The sequence below is a fragment of the Macaca nemestrina genome, chromosome 3, assembly GCF_043159975.1.
Source record: "Macaca nemestrina isolate mMacNem1 chromosome 3, mMacNem.hap1, whole genome shotgun sequence".
In the NCBI taxonomy this organism is placed as follows: domain Eukaryota; kingdom Metazoa; phylum Chordata; class Mammalia; order Primates; family Cercopithecidae; genus Macaca; species Macaca nemestrina.
The window spans coordinates 178089030-178110231 of record NC_092127.1 but is presented as its reverse complement, the minus strand read 5'-3'; the positions used below and the strand labels follow the sequence as shown (position 1 = coordinate 178110231).

Here is a 21202-nt window from a genome sequence, read left to right as displayed (position 1 = left end):
TCTGTCATTGTCCCCCATCAGCCCCAGATGGAACTATCTAGTCGCAGGAGAACAAATTCAGAGCTCCCACTGATTCTACCTGTGGTGAGTTGTATAATTATTTTATAGTATATGACAATATAATAATAGAAATATAAAGTGCACAATAAATGTAATGTGCTTAAATCATCCAGAAACCATCCCCAGTTACCCCCCATTCCATGGAAAAACTGTCTTCCATGAAACCGGTCTCTTGTGCTAAAAAGGTTGAGGACCACTGCTCTATAGGAAAAACAGATATAGACGTAGATGTAAATTTCATGAATAAAAGTTTCCAGTTATTCTTTATGAGGGTGATGCTTTCTTATGTTTTCTACCACCTTTTTTTCTTTATCTAAAGCAATCCTGTTCTTAAGTTATTGGATTAATTTCACAACACACTTTTCAGGTCACATTTGCTAGCCAATTATTTTGGATATTAGAGATTATCTTAATCCTTTGTGTAAATTCTTTGTGTATTCATGACATTAACTTTATAATATTTGCCTGTTAATGTAGTTGATATTGACTTAGAACAGTCAGATATTTTATTTGCATGAGATAAAAATTACCAATTTTTTTCTGCAGTACTGTTAATTATTAAAATTTCAGGGATTTAGAAGTCAGAAAAATATTCAACTTTTAAAATATCTTTTGGAAGGACTATTTTATATATAATATTTTAATCCATAGGATTATGCTTTGCCACATATTTTGAGGTGAGGTCTTAACTTGAATTTTACTCTAACATAAAAGGCCTATTTGTGATGTCTCATTTTAGATCTATTTCAAAAGTCTTTGCAATTCATTTTTTTCCAAGGCTGATCATCTGTAACCGTCAAATTAGCTCAAGTATAATAACCTTATATAATTGTCTAATACCAATATTAATAATCAGCTTTCTGGTGCTTATTAATATAGTTAATAAAATAGACTTTACTACATTTGAAAGTCATTAACATGGTGAATGGGTATTTTATCACAATTAAAAAATGGAAAAAAAATAGACTGGAGTCAGACAACACTGGATTTGAATCCTGGTTCTTCCAATTTCTGGCTCTGGAACCCCAGGAAGGTTACTTAATGTCTGTGAGTTTTTCTTTCTTAGTCTAAAAATGAGAATGACAATTTAATTACATAATATATTCAAGATACTTAAGATAATGCATGATACAAAGGGAATGCTCAGTCAATTACAATCATCAATTTACAATTTTGTTAAAGTTGTTCTTAGATGTGTTTACATAATACATTTTTCTTACATGAAATAATCTTGCTAAGTAATCTTTTAATATTATCTACATAAAAGTGTGTTTACCAGCAAATGTTAAAAGTGATTATTCCTTATCTGATATCTATTTACTACCTTCTTGCATTCATAAAACATTACGCCCCAAATGCAAATTTATAATTTTGCTTCTAATTTTAATTGGGGCATCTGTTTTGTTTACCCAGCAATTAAAATTTTGACATTTGCTTTTTCATATTAAAAAGATGGCTGTTTTTTGGTCAGTTTTTTAGGGGTTATCACTGAGGCAGAGCCTTACTTTTATGGAATTTCCGTTGTGCTCTTTCTCATTAATCCTGTTGAAATCAACTCATAATAGTTCATTAGTTTTTTAAAATATATATCCATAAATGATATCATTTTATATTTTTCCTCTGATAGTTTCTTTGTCAAATGTAAATGAGCTTCATCAAATAAATTATGCAATATTCCATAATTCTGGAAAACAGTTCACAGAACATCTCAATTAAACTTTTTAAACAAAAATTTAAAATAACAGGCCGGGCGAGGTGGCTCACACTTGTAGTCCCAACACTTTGGGAGGCTGAGGCAGGCGGATCACGAGGTCGGGAGATCGAAACCATCCTGGCTAACACAGTGAAACCCCGTCTCTACTAAAACTACAAAAAAATTAGACAGGCATGGTGGCACTCACCTGTAGTCCCAGCCACTTGGGAGGCTGAGGCAGGAGAATCGCTTGAACCCGGGAGGCAGAGGTTGCAGTGAGCCAAGATCGCAACACTGCACTCCAGCCTGGGTGACAGAGCGAGACTCCGTCTCAAAAATAAATAAATTTAAAATAACACACAAAAATTTTCTAAGTCTACAGTATTTTGGTGATTCTTTCTTGGTAAGTTTTGCATGTTTTTTACTCTATGGTCATTGACTCACTTAGGAATTTGAATTATTTTTTTGACTCAGTTTTAGTAAGTTATGTTTTATTCTGCATGGAAGGTATTCATTCTATAAACATTTTCTAAAAGCCTATAGTTGTACATAGTATTATTCCATAAAAACCTAGTCCTTAGTATCCTATTCTATATTTGTATCTCCATAGTTCTAAATTTCAGTATTATTCCTTGATAATTCCCTGCCTTTTCCATTTTATACAATTATTTACTTTCAAAGAACTAGATATTTTTTATTTTCCATTTCTACTCCATTTTAAAAATTCTTATATTTTGCTTTTATATCATAACTATATTTATATGTACATTCTTATGGTTCTACTTATCACTTTTGTAAATCTATGAACTGAATTTATTTCACTTTACTGTCTGTTTAAATACTGCAAATAGCCATAAATTCTACTTAGACAATGACCAAAGTATTATTTTCTCAAGAGTGTCTGACTAAAATTCTTACTCCCCTTTTGGTTCATGTTTTGGTAAAGAGGGTGTTGTAGTTGAATCTCCTAATCATTAATTCTTCATACATTTCTTTTTCTTTCACTCAAAACACAAATATCTTTATAGTCTATCTTATCATGAACAGGTAGAAGACACTTCAAGTAGAGCCTGTTGTATAGACTTTGGCGTAATACTATTTCAGGAATACGAAATGACTAAATGCTTATGAAGCTATCATTAAAATATATTAAAATTATAGGAAAACAAGAGTTTGGATTAAAAACAAAGATATAAGATAAATAACTGTTTTAATGTTAAATAGATATGTGTTTGTATGTATAAATACACATACGAATATATACATACAATTATGATCTTTCAACTGAGATTATATTTCACCACATATTTGTTGATGTATGGTCTCTATAATGAAATCAATTGAGGGTTGAATTTGTATGCCTTGGCAGTAGTGGGTCCTTGAAATAATTATTTAATTGATGTGAGTCACAGTTTGCTGATTTTCCTTCATCAAATGGTTAAAAAAAGTCTCACATGATTAGATGAGGGAACACTTTCAAGGCCCACCACAGTGCTGGTTTCATAGTTTTTGCTTAATAAATATTGTTAAAAAGTGTCCGACACAGCATCCATTCCATTGCCACCCCACCTTTATCCTCCACCAACATGCTCCCCACTACCCAAGGTTAGTGTTCTTTTATACCTGCAATTGTTCCTGAGTGAAATATGAGATAGCTGCATGCTAAATATTTTACACTCCAACTACCAGTGGCCTCCCTTGTTCTGCCTATTAACACCTTCCATTGCAAGATTACATCCCAGGGCAGGTCTTGTATCAGATGAATGACTGCCTTCTTAAAACAAACCTGTTGCCTTGCCTGATTGTCCAAATGGCCAAATGCTTTACAGAGGAGAAAAGCTAGAAAGTTGGAAACCAACATGTTGTTATTTATTTATTTATTTAGAGACAGAGTCTTGCTTTGTCATCCAGACTGGAGTGCAGTGGCTTAATCTAGGCTCACTGCAACCTCCACCTCCTGGGTTCAAGCAATTCTCCTGCCTCAGCTTCCCAAAAGCTGGGATTACAGGCGCACACCACCACACCTGGCTAATTTTTTTGTATTTTTAGTAGAGATGGGGTTTCACCATATTAGCCAGGATGGTCTCAATCTTCTGACCTCGTGATCCGCCCACCTTGGCCTCCCAAAGTGCTGGGATTACAGACGTGAGCCACCGCACCCTGCCTAGACTGGAATTTAAATGGTCAGCTTTGGCTTTGTGAACCCGGTCAAGTTATTTAATCTAATGTAAATTATGTATCTTTATTTTCGAAAGAGAATAATCACAATCAATACCCAGTGGCGTTGTGTAGATTGGATTAGATAAATCAGGAAGAAGTTCCAGGTACAGGTCATACTTTCGAAACACTGCTTTACCCACCCTTCCTCCCTTCTTCCCTCCCTCCCTCCCTCCTTTCTCACCTTCCCTCCTTCCCTCCCTTCCTTTACTTCCTTCCTTCTCTTTCCCTTTCTCCCTTTCTTCTTGCCTTTATGCCTGTCATATCGACTTTAATATACAAAATCAGCTTCAGAAATCTTTTTTTTTCCTTTTTTTAAATTATAATTTAAATTCTGGGATACATATGCAGAATGTGCAGGTTTGTTGCGTAGGTATACACGTACCATGGTGGTTTGCTGCACCCATCAACCCGTCATCTACTTTAGGTATTTCTCCTAATGCTATCCCTCCCTTAGCTCCCCACCTCACAACAGGCCCCGGCGTGTGATGTTCCCCTCCCTGTGTCCATGTGTTCTCATTGTTCAACTCCCACTTATGAGTGAGAACATGTGGTGTTTGGTTTTCTGTTCTTGTGTTAGTTTGCTGAAATCTTTAATAGAAAAAAACGAGTAACTCTTCCTGCAGACAAATGTCAAACATGGAGTTCAAATTCACAAAAATAGGAGGATGTGATTTCTTGAGTAGTTCTGTATTCCTTAGATTTTAATCTTAGAACATCACAAAACAATTATCTGTTACTTTTAACTGCTAATTACTATAGTGAATGCAATTATGTTTCCAACAAGTTGTGTATTGTTTATTTAGCATTAACCCAGTGCTTAATTATCATATAATGATTTAATATACAGATTGCTTAATTTTAATTGTTGAAATAAGGTTTGGCAAATGAGAAAATATTTTTAAATTGTTACTGTTGAGATAATTTCTATATAAATGATTTAAACTAGAAAGGAGATTTGGGTTTTTTCAACTTATTTCTTAGTGAAAGAAAATAAAACTTAAATTTCCACTATTTGTATGATGAACATTTCCATTTTTGAATATTTGAATAATTTTAATTAGCCTGGGCAACACAGAACTTTTAAAACATGTATCCTGTTATTGCTAGGTATGTTTTTCAAAAACACATATGTCTAGTCAATTTCTATCACTTACCTCTATGTGAATAAAAGATAGAAACCGAGATAGAGAGATCATAGCCAGAGACAGAATGCCAGAGCCAGAGAAATGAAATTAGATGAGGGATACTAAGAGAGCTGAAAGACACACAGACAGAGAGGGAACAATTTACACTGTAAGGGGAGTTTGCCCACGTAAAGAGTGAAACTTGGGAGTGACTATGACATGCAATGTAGGATTTGCCGTTCTTTCATTCATTCTCAGGTCCATTGTGCTTCTGATTTTATCATCATCTGAGCATATTGAATTTGTGTTTTATGGAAACATGCTGCATATACAGATTTCTGGAATTAGAAATGTTTAAAAAGAAAAGTGAGGTACTCTAGGCAATGCTTAGAAACGTATAAAGCTGGATTGTGGAGCATTCAAGATATTCAAATTGTATAACATAAATAAACTGGCTCTACTCAGGATAACCTAGACTATCCCAATCAACCCGGGGAGATGTCAGAAATATTACTGCATTTATTTTAAACATTGACTGTGTTCCGCAATATCTTGCATATCTTACATCATAGTGTCTATAGTTGGTGATTTCTTATGTACAGTCTTTTTTTCTCCTTTCTTCAGAGTTTTCTGCTAGTATTCATCACCACAAAGCTTCAATTTGGTTTCATAAACTATTTTATCTCTCATCTGTATTTCTATTCCCTTTGTTTCCAGGATACCACCAAAATCTTATGATAGTTCAGCCATTTTGCCCTTCCTGAAACATTTAAACTCTATTTACTATTGATATTATTTTAATATCTATAAAATAGATATTAAAGTGAGTATCTGCTCAAAAGATTATACAATACTTTGATAAAGTCATAAACATTTAGAAACACATGCAGCTCCTATAAACACTTTATGCCTGATATTAAGTTTAAAATTGCTGACACATTTAATGTCACATTTGAAAAAATTCAAAGTGTCTTGTAGAAAATATTAAGTAAATAAATTTCAGAAACACACTTTATTTTTAATGGAGCACTACCTGTCACCTGATACTAACAGCATTTATAACTTATTGGATATAGTTTGCATAGTATGTAATTATCCATTGATCGACCATTATTTGGAAAATGTTGATAATATTCCTCATTAACTCATCATAAAAATTTAGCAAACTGGAAATAAAAAGAAATGCCTGTACTTGAGCCTTCAAAAATAGCATGCCAAAGTATGATATTTTAAAAAGAGCCTGCGGGGTGTGGTGGCTCACACCTGTACTCCCAGCACTTTAGGAGGCCGAGGGAGGCGGATCACCAGGTCAAGATATCCAGACCATTCTGGCCAACATGGTGAAAGCCTGTCTCTACTAAAAATACAAAAATTAGCTGGGTGTGGTGGTGTGTGCCTGTAATCCCAGCTACTCGGGAGGCTGAGGCAGGAGAATCGCTTGAACCAGGGAGGTGGAGGTTGCAGTGAGCCAAGATCTCACCATTGCACTCCAGCCTGGCGACAGAGACTCCGTCTAAAAAAAATAAAGAGTCCCATTAGAATTATGCAGAAAGCAAGTATGTGCACCAGCCTACTTACTACTATATTAACCAGGACCCCCTAAACAATAAAAAAGTTTGTGTGACAATTGGAAAACAAGAGATAAAAATAATCGATTATTTTCAGGAAATAGGTTTTAATTTATATAAAATGTATATAAAAACCAAGAATGTGTATAAATTATTAAAACTAATGAGATGATTTAATAAGAATGCTGGTGCAGGCAGGGTGTGGTGGTCCACGCCTGTAATCCCAGCACTTTGGGAGGCCGAGGCGGTCGGATCACAAAGTCAGGAAATCGAGACCATCCTGGCTAACGCTGTGAAACCTCGTCTCTGCTAAAAATACAAAAAATTAGCCAGTCACGGTGGTGGGTGTCTGTAGTCCCAGCTACTCCGGAGGCAGAGGCAGGAGAATGGCGTGAACCTGGGAGGCGGAGCTTGCAGTGAGCTGAGATCCGGCCACTGCACTCCAGCCTGGGCGACAGAGCGAGACTCCGTCTCAAAAAAAAAAAAAAAAAAGAATGCTGGTGCAAGGTGCAAAGCAGTGTTCAAATCAAGGTGTTCTCATACACCATTAATAGACAAGGAATATAGAATAAATTATAACACATAATAGAGCAACTATCTGGTGGTATATAGTAAATTTTGTTTAAAGTAGTAGAATTTTACATATAGATTTAAAATCTTTCTTCACCTAAATTAAGACTAAAAACAAAGAAGGCTGGGCGCGGTGTCTCACATCTGTAATATCAGCACTTTGGGAGGCCGAGGCGGGTGTATGATGAGGTCAGGAGTTTGGGACCAGCCTGGCCAACATGGTGAAATGCTGTCTCTACTAAAAATACAAAAAATTAGCCAGGCGTGGTGGCACGCGCCTGTGATCCCAACTACTCGGGTGACTGAGGCAGGAGAATCACTTGAACCTGTGAGACAGGGGTTGCAGTGAGCCGAGATCATGCCACCGCACTCCAGCCTGGGCAACAGAGGGAGACTCTGTCTCAAAAAAAAAAAAAAAAAAAAAAAGACAAAGATAAGGTAGCCAGTGTCCTGAATAACAAGACCCAGTACCATAAAAATGTCAGATAACACCAGATATCACTACAAGTAAATTGTGAAGACAATGTCTTTTAAATTTAAATTCCTCTAGGGTTTATTTTGCATCTTGGCAAGTAGATCCTAAAATTCCTATTGAAGGGTAAAGGGCTAAGAATAAGAAGAACAAAGTTGGGCAATTGATCATCTCATATATCAAAAGTCTTTTAAAAGTATGTTAATTAAGACCACATTATATAGGGAGAGTATTAGACAAATGGGTCATTGGAATAGGAAAGAAAACCCAGAAATAGAGCCTTAAAATATTATTTATAGGCAAGAGGTCATGTTACAATCAAATGTGGAGAAAACACATTGCTCACTAAATGATGAAAGAAACATTGAATTTCTTTATGGGAACATAGTTCTCTACATCATATTATGGACCAAAGTAAATTTCACTTATATTAAAAGTATAAATATTAAAATCAAATTATCAGACTTTCAGAATAACATGTAGGACAATAGATTTTGGGTAGTAGTGGAATGAATTATTTCACAGAAACTGAGAACAAGTCATAAAAATTAGACTCTGGTAAATAAAATAAATAACTCCTACCAAAATGAATGTATACAAATTTAAAATATAAATCATAGGCTCAGAGAAGATTTGCAATGTATATTAGACAAAGATTTAGTGTCCATGAAGCATTACACCATGCTACATGTTGTTTTTGAAAACAAACATCCCTTCTCTCACACACATACACACAAAACGGTTAAAGCATTTATTAGATACTTCACATAATAATAAAATTAAGTGAATAAAAATTATGAAAAAGTATACAAATTTACTAATAATCATGGAAAGGTTAATACAGACAATAAAATACTTGTATCTACAAAATGTAAACAATGATGATAACACGGTAGGCTATTGTGTGGAGAAAGTCTTATAAGTTAATAATTTGTGGAAGCACATGCCGTATAACCCAGCTCTTCTACTTTTTGATTTAATTACTAAGAGAATGTACCACATATCTACATGTATTAATTTCTGAGGGTTGCCGTAATAAATTAAAACAAACTGAGTGGATTAAAGCAGTAGAAATGTATTCTTTCAAAATTCTAGAGGCCAAAAATCTGAAATTAAGGATAGTTCTTTGTGGAATTCTAAGGGAAAGTCTGTTTCACGCCTCCCTTCCACCTCTGGTGGGTGTGAGCAATTGGTGGCGTTGCTTGGTTTGCAGACACATCACTCCAGTCTGGCTTTGTCTTCACGTGGTGTCCTTCTCTGTGTGTGCTCTGTGTCTAATTTCCCTCTCTTCTTACAAGGACACAGTCATTAGATTAGGGTCCACCCTAATCCATTATGCCCTCTTCTTAACTTGGTATATCTGCAACACCCTTATTTCCAAACAAAGTCATATTCTAACATTCTGTATGAACATGAATTTGGGGGGACACTATTCAAACCAGTACACCACACAGAGAGAAATGTATAATAAAGTTTATCACAGCCCTGTTTGTCAAGGAGAACAATTTAAACCAACAGAATATCTACGTATATACTAATGGTTAATAAATAAGGGCAAAAGACATATATTGGTTATACAGGTGTTATAACCAGTGACTCAGACATATGAATATCAAAATTGATAAATATTAAAAACATGTTGAGTGAAAGAAAGAAATTGTAGGATATTCGACAGCTTTCTATCTGGTGCGTAAGAATAATGAATACACAGCCGGGCACGGTGGCTCAAGCCTGTAATCCCAGCGCTTTGGGAGGCCAGGTGGGTGGATCATGAGGTCAGGAAATCGAGACCATCCTGGCTAACACGGTGAAACCCTATCTCTACTAAAAATACAAAAAAATTAGCCAGGCATGGTGGCAGTTGCCTGTAGTCCCAGCTACTCGGGAGACTGAGGCAGGAGAATGGCGTGAACCCGGGAGGCAGAGCGTGCAGTGAGCCGAGATAGCGCCACTGCACTCCAGCCTGGGCGACAGAGCGAGACTACGCCTCCAAAAAAAAAAAAAAAAAAAAAAAAAAGAACAATGAATACACAACAAAGCATAGTGTTTTATACATATGAAATAAAATATACAAATATGCAGTGTCACCTGCACATCAATTTTAGATTAGAGATTATCGCTAAGGTGAGAAGGGGAAGATTGAGATCAGGAGTAAAGAAATCCTTCGAATATATTTATAATATTTTTCTTATTTAAAGGAGAGGAGATTTGGAGCAAATGTGTTGAAATGTTAACATCTCATACAGTTGAATGGTGAGTATAGAGTAGAGTTTCTCAGCACCTGCACTACTGGTATTTGGCACAGGATTCTTTGCTGTGTGGAGCTGTCCCATGCATTGTAGATCATTTCGATGTTTATCAGTTTGCCTGGCTTGTGTCCACTAGATGCCAGTAGCAAACCTTCCCCTTACCCCCAGTTATGACAATCAAAAATGTTGCCAAACATTTTGTTCTGTGGATAAAAATCAATTCTGGTTTAGAACTACTGGTGTAGAGCATTCATTATATGTTTCTGTTTGTCTTTGCACATATTTAAAATATATTATTGTATCCTGTGATAAAATAAAAATGTATTTCTTGCATACTAAATTTTAATAAAAATAATTATCAACATATAAACATATATAATATAAAGTATGCCATGTCATAAATTCCAGATATAAAAAAGACTTACATAATAAAGAACATTTGCAATTAACTTTGAGCTGTTTAAGATAGGCTACACTAAAAAAATTTCTTGGTTTCACCTTTAAAGATGTGTAGTATTTTACAAGTTTGAGAAGTGTGGAATACCATTATAAGCGGGAATGGCAAGGGAGCAGAAACTACGTAATTATTTTACAGAATAATGAATTCTTCTGGGAAACTGAAACACAGAGTCTCAAATTTTCATGCCTTCAATGGCAATAGCATATGTGTGTGGAGCAAATGGTTGTAAGAAATTTTAGAATAGTGCGGCCTACAACAGATTGGAGAGGGCACCTAGTAGACCATGCAAAACAAGTTTGAGGGCAGATTCAGTCCACATTTTTAATTGCCCTTGTCTTAAAATGTATGGAGGGAACTACTACAAATATGCTGGCAAGAAATAATTGATGCCATTAAGAAACAGTCATTTAAATTAATATTCTTGTAGAATGTTGACACATTAAAATTGCTTGAGTAATATACAACTTCATGGATTAGACGTTTTAATATGATTAATATATCAATACTCCACAAATTGACTTGCTGATTAAATGCATTGACAAATATAATTCTGGCAGGATTTTTGAAAAATTGGCATGATGACTTTGAAAATCCATATGAAAATGCAAAGTATCTAGAACAAAGTTGGAAATCTTATACTGCATGTCTTTGAGAGTTGTTGTAAAGCTATCTGATCATGAAGTGTGATAGTGACATAACAATCATTACATAGGTCAGTGGAACAAAATGAACAGACCAGCAACAGAGCCACACTCATTCGGTCCTTTAATTTTCTACAAAGCTTTCAATATTATTCAATTTGTGTCAGTCTTTGTCTTTTTGACAAGTGGTGGGATAAATAGATACTATAACTTGATGATCTTTACATTATACTATATACAAAACATAATTCAAGACACACCATAGACCTTAACATAAAAGCTAAAGCCATAAGGTTTTTACAGGAAAACATCAGAATTTCTTTGTGATTTGGAAATACGCAAAAATAGCCTAGACTAGAAACAAAAAGCAATAACAAAAAACCTGACAAATTAGACTTGATCAAAAAATTTTTAAAAATTTAAAAATATTTTCTCAGAAAATGATTCCATTAAGCAAAATAACAGGAATATTACAGATCTAGAGAAAATACTTGTAAAACATATATATCTTACTGAGAACTGGTGTCTAGGATTTTACGTAACTTCTACAAATAAATGATAATAAGATTCAAAATGAGCAAAGAATCCAGAAACTCCACAACAAAATCTACAGAAATCGCCAATAGACGCTAGAAAATATGTCTATCACGGTAATCTGGGAAATGACAAAGGCATAACTGGAAACCCATCAACAACAACAATCACATATTTTGAGAGTAAGTGGATCAATTGATATTCTCATACATTTCTGGGAGAAATGCAAAATGTTAAACTATTTTAGAAACAGGTTTGGACATTTTTATTTATTTATTTTTGTCAAGGATTGTGTTCTCTATTAGAGAAAGATCAGAAAAGGGGCTCTTTGTTTCTGCAACATTATGAATATTTTATGTATACCATTCAATGACTTCCCAGCAGCGGTTGCTTTTAACATGTTAATTTAATGCTGAAGGCCATGCCCATTATAAAATCATGTACTAATCTCTGGTGTGTATTTGAGTTTTTATATATTCTGAAGAGTGTCCCAAGAAACACACAATTAGAACTACAATTAAAAATTCTCTGGATAAATAGTCATATGTCATATCTGTGTTACTATTTTTTATCTATATACTATGAAGAATTGTTGGATAAAACATGTATGCTCTTTATTATATTCATATAGATAAGGCATATTAACTATTTACTTAAAAGTGTTTGCCTTTGAATAGAATGAAATACCAGGAGGGCAAAAATTGTGTCTTGGTCACATTTGTTTCCCAGGGCTTAGAAGAATATCTGGCATATAATAAAAATGCAATGAATATTTGTCAAATGAAGGAATATGACAACCAGAATCGAATAGTTGCAAGACTATAAATGTTTATGAGGGAAATATTTGTGTCTTCATTAAAATTGACATTTTAGGGGGCCATGTGGCTTGCTGAATATCTGCAGTTAATATATATTATTTTGTAAGAAATTATGAAATACTTTTTACCTATGTAGATTTTTTAGTTTAAATTTTACTTCATATATTCTATAGAGCATAAATTTGTATTTGCATCTTTTAAAAATACATGCTAATTACAATTTAGGGACATGAAGGCTTACATAAATGCTGAGTAAATTTTATGTGTACACATTTCCCATTCAAATGATTTTCATAGCTCATGGGGCATTCAGTTAAATGCAGTCACTCTTTATGTTTCATGGAAATGGAATGAGATCTGAGAGAGATGCATTTTTTTCCTCACCAATTCATTTCTCATTGTAGTTCAGCACTGTATTTCTTTAATGCAATAAGAATTGCATTTTGTTGTTGCTGATTTTTCTTTACACCTGTTATTTTCCACAGTATTATTGAGAATCGAAATTCTATTTTTTATATATATATATTTTTAATTTAGTTTTTTCTTGGACAATTTAGGTCATTTTTTTATATATTAGTTTTTTCTTTGGCAATTTCTCCTAATGCAGGTGAATAATATGTGATGATTGTAGGATTTCCAAAATTAGATATCTACATAACAAGAAGTAAGTCATTTGTTCCATTATCACTTTTTAACATTTATGCATGCATAGGAATTGAATCTCACTTTTAAAAAGTCAATTTCTGATTTTGCAAATGTGTTTTACTCTCCCGTTGCCTGATCAGTAGAGGTTTTCAGTAGAAAGCCAAAAGAGGAAATGACTGCTTTCATGTTTTCTAATTAAAACACACACACACACACACACACACACACACACACACACCACACAAACACATACATCTGATTTAAGAGGTGGCCAACAAAGAATTACAAATACCTCTTATAGTTAGAAGAAAAAAAGAAACAATTACAGTGTTTTTCATAATTTCATTTCAAAAAATGAAGATTCAAAAATATTGTGTTTCTGGAAACTTAAGTAATCATGCTTATTATGAAAAATATAGGAGGAAATAAAGTGGCATAAAAAGGGGATGAGTTGATCCGGTAAATACACTATTAATAATTTGGTATACATCACTCCAGTTATCTACCAATTTATAAAACAGATTATTAGTATATTGTATTTACTATGCTGTAATCTGAATGTATTGTTTTTTCCCTTAGCAATAATCTCAAATGATTAAATATTAATCTGCAATATGATTCTTAATGACTTTTTAGTGTCCCACTAGTTAGCTGGAGAACGTTTTATCAGATCAATCACTTATTATTGGACATTTCATCTGTTTCTAATTGCAATGACTATCCCTGTCTTTACTTTCATATCTGATAGCCTTTTTAGGGTATTTTAGAGTAAAACTGACACTTTCCATTAGCTTAAAATATTAACAAGAAAAGAACGTGATTATTTTGACTTAATGGAATAAGCTGTGGTGTGACTCTGGTTCTCATCCAAATTAATTATATGACCTATAGGTAATTCAGTTCTCTGAGCCTCAGTTTCTTCTTCTGTAAAGTAGGTATTGGATGGATAATTACTAAGTCCTAACATTCTCTAACAGCTGTGGGTGTTCCCTACAGATTTGATGGTATGCGGTTCCTGAGTACAAAGCAGGAAGTAGTTTTATCCATGGTTTTCAAGTTATCTGTCCAATTTTAATCTACAATAGGTGTCCAATGGGGAGAATACAGTCATGGATCCCTAGCTTCTGTTTCTAGTTGGACAAGTAAAGCCCCTTCCTAGTCCCTCTTTTCTGCTTATCACTAGAGAGAGAAAATAAAAACTATGGCTTCAAGCTGATAAAACCCTAAAACAAATGAAAACAGGACAACAAAAAAATAAGGTGGGTTGGACAAGCTTGAACATTTGTTCTCTACTTACAGAGTTTGAAGATTCTTCCATGACTGGCTTTTAATCTCAAGTGTCTGAATGAAAGTGAACGATAATGACACGAGTGTATCATATGGTCCTCATCCATATTGAGTGGCTAACTGCGAGGATCCTAACTCTCCAAAAAGGGATCTCTTCACAAAGAAAGCTAGACCAAACTCTAGTACTGTTCTCTCTTTCTTTAATTTTCTTCTCTTGATATATATATATATATATATATATATATATATATATATATATATATATTTTTTTTTTTTTTTTTTTTTTTTTTTTTTTTTGAGACGGAGTCTTGCTCTGTCCGTAGGCTGGAGTGCAGTGGCCGGATCTCGGCTCACTGCAAGCTCCGCCTCCCGGGTTCACGCCATTCTCCTGCCTCAGCCTCCCGAGAAGCTGGGACTACAGGCGCCGGCCACCTCGCCCGGCTAGTTTTTTTTTTTTGTTTGTTTGTTTGTTTTTTTTTTGTACTTTTTAGTAGAGACGGGGTTTCACCGTGTTCGCCAGGATGGTCTCGATCTCCTGACCTTGTGATCCGCCCGTCTCGGCCTCCCAAAGTGCTGGGATTACAGGCTTGAGCCACCGCACCCGGCCTTGATATATATTTTATAGTTTTAGTTTCATCAATATCTGCTTTGCCTTTGAACATTTATTTGTTTGGATTTATTTTTCTCACTTTTGCTTTCTACTTAATCTAAGTTGTAATTTAAAATGACCAGCAAATGGCACGGCGCTGGAAATAAGTTAGTACACTACAGTACTACAGTAGTGTTAGTTAGTAGTTATTAGTTAGTACTGGTAGTACACTACAGTAGAACCAGGACGCATTTCATCCACAGGGTGCCCCGAAGGGATCACTGAGTATCTCACACTGTAACAACAGATCTCTCATGTATTTGAAAATACTGTCTTCAGATGGCTTGAACTTAATTCCCCACTATGATTCTCTTTGGATTGCAGTCTTGATTTTGTTAAATGTGGTCATTCTAAACCTTCTATATCATCTAGCCTTTACTGGAGGCTTGTAGCTAATATATTTTATGACTACATATTTTATTGGAATGAAACCATTTATCTTCAAGGCCGATTGTGCCAATAGCAAATAAGGATGGTACCGCCTCTCTATGTTGCTTGTGGGAAGCTCCACTAAATTATCAGGAATTAGATTGTGTCACATAGATTTATCTAGAAATAAGAGGCATATGAGAATGAGGCTCATATTACCTCTAAGACACGAGCCTAGGTAACTTCTAAAAAAATGAACAGCTGAGATGGAGTCTTTTAATATTTGTCTTCTCAAGGAATGTTGATTATTCTTTGCATTAATTTTCAGAAAATGGCATTTAACATAGTAATATTCTGAATAGTTACTGAATTATTAGAGTACTCTCACATTTACTTCCAAAGATGAATGTCTATTAGAACCCATTCTAGTACAGGTAACCTTGGGGATAAATTTGTAGGCATACCTATTTCAGAGAAACAGTTAGATGTATTGTATCTTGACCTAGAGGAGCCAGATAATCAGATCAATGTTAAGTTATTCTGAAGAAAACAGAAGCTTAAGTAGATATTTTGAAAATCTAAAGATTGTTCATTACATATTCTTTTTATAAACACTCAGAGCTCTTATAGCATAACTATTATATCATAACTATTATAGCACAGCTATTATAACATAACTCTCTTATTTTTCTTGCTTGCTAAAATAATCATCTTGGTTAATTCTATCACCTACTTTGTGTCCTAACCCGTCAGCCCAACAAGGTTGAAGAAAACACAAGAACATAAAACTAGTCTCATTTTGTATTTATGACCCCTGATCTTGGTACTTATTGCTGTCAAGCAATAATATTCCATTTCCAAATTTTTTTATCTGTTCAAGTCTTTTAGACATATATTTTACCTTTCAGTTCTCCTTAAATATATAATACCTCTTCTCTCATTCTCACTCATAAGTGATGAGCTTGTTTTAGGTCATTAACAAAATTGCAAAAATCAAAAGAGAACACCTACAGGCTTCCACCATCCTATTTATCCCATAAGTTTCATCTGTACCCAGGCAGTCTCCTTCACAGTCTATGACTATAGATTATTAATTCTACCCATTCTCACAGAAGACTACCCTATCTAATAAACACAAATGTATAATTCCAGTAATTCACCTCTTTCACCTATATTATGAATTATCCCCCTGCTAGGCTGTTAATATTCAAACATACTGTCTTTTCTCCCATCTTAAGAAATACATTTTTTTGTACCTACTCACCAGTCCAGCTATTGCCTCATTTCTCTTCTTCCTTTTGTGGAAAAACTTCTCATAAATGTTAATCATACTGATGTTTCAAATTTACCTTCTCCCATATCCTTTGAAATAGCTCTAAACAGGCCTTTACTCTTACCATTCTTCTAAAACTGTTATATTTAAGGTCACCTACTAATGCTGTTGATCAGTTTTTAGTAGTCATATTATTTGTTCCATCAGAAGTATTTGACATAGCAGAATTCTAGGTCTTCATTGGCTGTCCAGGACTTCACATTCTTACTTTTACTTGTAAATTGCTGGCCATTACTTACTCAGGGATTGATGCTTCAATATGTCTGTTCTAAATTCTAAATACTTGCAATGGTAATGACATCCAGTTTCATGGCTTTAATATCATCTGTCAATCAGTCTCTGTCTCTATCTGTCTATCTCTCTCTCTCTCTCTCTCTCTCTCTCTCTCTCTCTCTCTGTACCTACCTACCTACCTACATATCTACCTCCTACCTACCTATAATTGGTCTATCCCAGAACTCTCACCTGGGTTCCAAGTTCATACTTCCAACTGCTTACTACATTTTTTTTCCATGTGAATGTCTAATAGACACTTGGATCCTAACATTGACAATTGACTTTCTAACCATTTCTTCAGGCACTGGTTCTGCCATTTCTTCTTATCTCAATTAATGATTAAACTCTAGGCCAAAATTTGGTTTATACTTGACTCTCCTCTTTCAAATCTTACACTTATTCCATCTATATAAATCTTGTGGCTGTACATTTGAACCATATATCAATACTTCTGCTGCTACCACCCTTCCATAAATGATAAGCTTCTCTCTCCCGGATTATAGCAACTACTTATTTCCTTGCTGATCTCTCTTTCCGGAACAATCTCTTCCAGAAATCATGTAACTCATATAGTCATCTCTTTGCCTTCTCACTGAAGTCTTTCCCAACCAACCTATGGGAAGTTTCTAGTAACCCTTATCTCATTGCCGGCCCTATTTCTCCCTAGCAAAAATCAAATTCTACATGTTCTATATTTTAACATTTTGTATTTTATTTATCTGTCCAAACAAGTCTGTAAACTCTTTGACAATCGAAATGAAGATTTCTGCTTTATTTATTACTAGGAACAAAATAGCAGATAAATAAATATGAGCACTTTTCTAATCTAGAATACTTTTTTTGTTTGCTGATAATATTCTTCATTGAGATTTTAGAATGTGAGCCAGTTGAGAATTAATATTAGGCTTTATATAAGTTTTTAAGTGCTATATGCATTTAAATGCTACATTTTGAGAAGACTCAAAAATACTCACAGTCCCACATTTAAGGGTTTTGACCTCGCTTTCAAGAGAAAAACAGAATGATTAAGGGTGTTTTGGTCACCACTCTCATATTCATTATTTTCAGGAGAATATGTCTTAAGCTTCCTAGCTCCCTGTGCTAAAATTATTATCTTCCTTCCAGTCCTGAGTCAATTTTCTGACAAATTGGACATGATTTGTCTTAACACTTACAATTCCCTGTCAAGGCAAACGCAGTCTGCTCACACATATGGTCTCTTTTGGACAATATTTTAACTTTAATTTATTCTGCACACCTCTAAGACTTGGCAATCTCTGGGGACCTTGCCTGGATTGGAGGCAGATCAGATGAAGATCTTCTTGGACTCAGTGGCTAATGAGTGAATTGCTTCTTATTTTTCACACACAGCAACATTAATCAAAATTGAAAATGTATCACCAGCATTTAGGGTTCTGAATGGTACCATATGGTGTTAATTAATCTGGAGGAATTTTACTTTTACTATTACTTTTTGGCCATTGACCTAGATGTTATTTAAAATGAGGGTACCTCACTTTTGACTACTGATCTTTTGATGGCTCTTCTGTATGAGAACACAAAGTCAGAATTTCTTCTTGGCTTTAATTCTGGGCATAGCAAGTCTAGAACATTTCAATTGCAATTATCCCTATGAGAGAAAGAAAGATAAAAGGTCTAAGATACACACAAGGAATTTCAAACTCTGTTAGTGACCCATAGTTCTATTTTCTCCCCATAATGGCTGCATTCTCTAATATAAACAGGTAGAATAAAGGTATGTAACAAACTGATCTGTTGAAATTATTTATAAGACATATTACTTTGTGGGAATATTGCCATTCTATAGTCTATGGACAGATTTTATTACCAGAAATAACCAAAGATATTCTGAATTGTGTTTGGTGAATCAGTGAGTGGTCAATCTAGGTGACAAATACAAACTAAAAGGCATATTTACAAAAAAAAGTCTGAAGATAATTCTCTAAAATTTGTTACGCTATAACTTAATCTTTAGAATAATGAACCTACTTTGAAGCAATGCATTCACGAAGATTTCCACATTCTGGCATGTTTAGTAATTTCACGGTAATAATGAGTCATTCCTGAATGTTTTCTTTTTTTCTTTTTTTCTTTTTTTTTGAGACGGAGTCTCGCTCTGTCGCCCAGGCTGGAGTGCAGTGGCCAGATCTCAGCTCACTGCACCTCCGCCTCCCGGGTTTACACCATTCTCCTACCTCAGCCTCCTGAGTAGCTGGTACTATAGGCACCCGTCACCTCGCCCGGCTAGTTTTTTTGTATTTTTAGTAGAGACGGGGTTTCACCGGGTTTGCCAGGATGGTCTCGATCTCCTGACCTCGTGATCCGCCCGTCTCGGCCTCCCAAAGTGCAGGGATTACAGGCTTGAGCCACCGCGCCCGGCCCCCTGAATGTTTTCAAAAATAATATTCAAAGATGTCTTCTTAGGATCAATATGTATATTCTATTAATAAGAGCTAATATTTGTTAGCACTTTTCATGTACCAGACAATATGCTAACATTTTAATAACATCTTTCAGTAAATATATATTGAATGCTTGCTTAACATCAAGTACTATGCTAAGAACATGAGGTACATAATAAACAAATAAAAATATAAAGGCCTGCGCTACCATAGACCATTGTGGTGAAAGACAATTGGCAAAAAATGGCAGACCTAGACACCTAGACTGTAACAGACTAAGTAAATTATAATATTGCTATGGGTTGAATTGTCTATCCCTAAAATTCTTGTTAAAATATTAAGCCTCATTGCCTCAGAAAGTGACCTCATTTGGAAATAGGGTCTTTATAGCGATAATCCAGTCTAAAAAAGGTTATTCCAAAAGCCCCAATCCAGTATGTCTGGTGCACTTTTAAAAGGTAGAACTTTGAAGACAGACCCACATGCAGAAAGAATGCCAGGTGAAGATGAAGGCAGAATCAGAGGATGTTTCTGCAAGCCAAGGAACATCAAAGACTTCCAGAAAATCACCAGGAGCTAGGCAAGAAGCAAGAGTAGGTTTTCTCTCACAACCCCAAGAAGAAACCAGTCCTACTAAAAACTTGATCTTAGACTGAGTCTTCTGAACCGAACAATAAATTTCTGTTCATAAGTCACCCATTTGTGGTACTTCATTAAGGTGCCCCGGTAAACTAATGCAAATACGTAAGATGGTATGGAAGAACGCCTTTAAATATGGCTATGAAAAATGTCTTTTCCCCATAGGTGCATGCCAATCTTCCCATCATAAAATGGAGTGTATTTACCTTTGTATCTAAAATAGTCATGCACTTTACTTTTAACAACAGCATGAGGTGAAAGTGAGGCTGTGCCAGTGCCAGGAGGAGCTTAGAAAGACCTGACAGTTTCACCTTGGCTCTCTGGGAATCCAGCTGTCATGCTTTAAACTGGAACCAGGTCTAGACTTCTGGAGGAAGAATGGCCACATGGAGCATAAGAGACAGATCTCAAATCCAACCAGTACCAACTCACAAGTAGATCAGTGAGGTGGCCTTGTACATTCCAATCCCTAACTGAACCCCCAACTGGACCCCCATCTGAATGTAGCTTCATAAGTGACCTGAACTAACATCACACAGAGCCGAACTGCACAAGTGAACCTTAGCTAGATTCATAGTCATGAGAAATGATATACCATTATTGAGTTAAACATTTGTGTTTTCAAGTGATTTGTTACACATCAATAAATCATTAAAACATAGACCAACAAGTTCCAGGAAAATGATAAAGAAAGATAGAATGAAGAAATTGAGTAAGAGTGTTTCTATGTGCCATGTTAGTGGTGGGGGAGAATAGGAGGCTACAATCCTCACAGCAGTTTATAGGGTTGATATAATATCCCATTTTACAGACAAGCAGCTGAAATTACAGAGGTTAAGCAAGGTGTCAATTGTTACCTAGTGAAGGCTAGATTCAAATTCAGAGTATCTGTCCAAACCACACTATCAAATAAGTTACTGGAGATAAGAGTAGAGTGGGTCATTGATGACGACAAAGAGTCAACAGAGTGAATTTTTCTCTCCAAGATAACAGTCTAAAAGAATACTTTTAAAATAAATATTTTAAGGGAGATGTCATGGTTAATTATATGTGTTGACTTAGTCCTGGTGATACGGTTTGACTTCATGTCCTCACCCAAATCTTACTTCAAATTGTACTCCCCACATGTTGGAGGAGTGACCTGGTGAGAGGTGATTGGATCATGGGGTTTG

At 35.0% G+C, this 21202-nt stretch overlaps 1 long non-coding RNA gene across 4 annotated transcripts in view; it reads left to right on the top strand.

Moving 5' to 3' along the window:
- LOC105487869 (uncharacterized) overlaps positions 1–21202 on the top strand; it is a 132325-nt gene that overhangs the window by 21784 nt on the left and 89339 nt on the right. The window contains exon 2 of one of the 4 annotated variants that reach the window (XR_011620660.1): positions 22–84. The exons of the other annotated variants lie outside the window; for them this stretch is intronic. This is a non-coding gene — a long non-coding RNA (uncharacterized lncRNA). The remainder of the gene's footprint in view (positions 1–21; positions 85–21202) is intronic. 4 annotated transcript variants of the gene reach the window in all.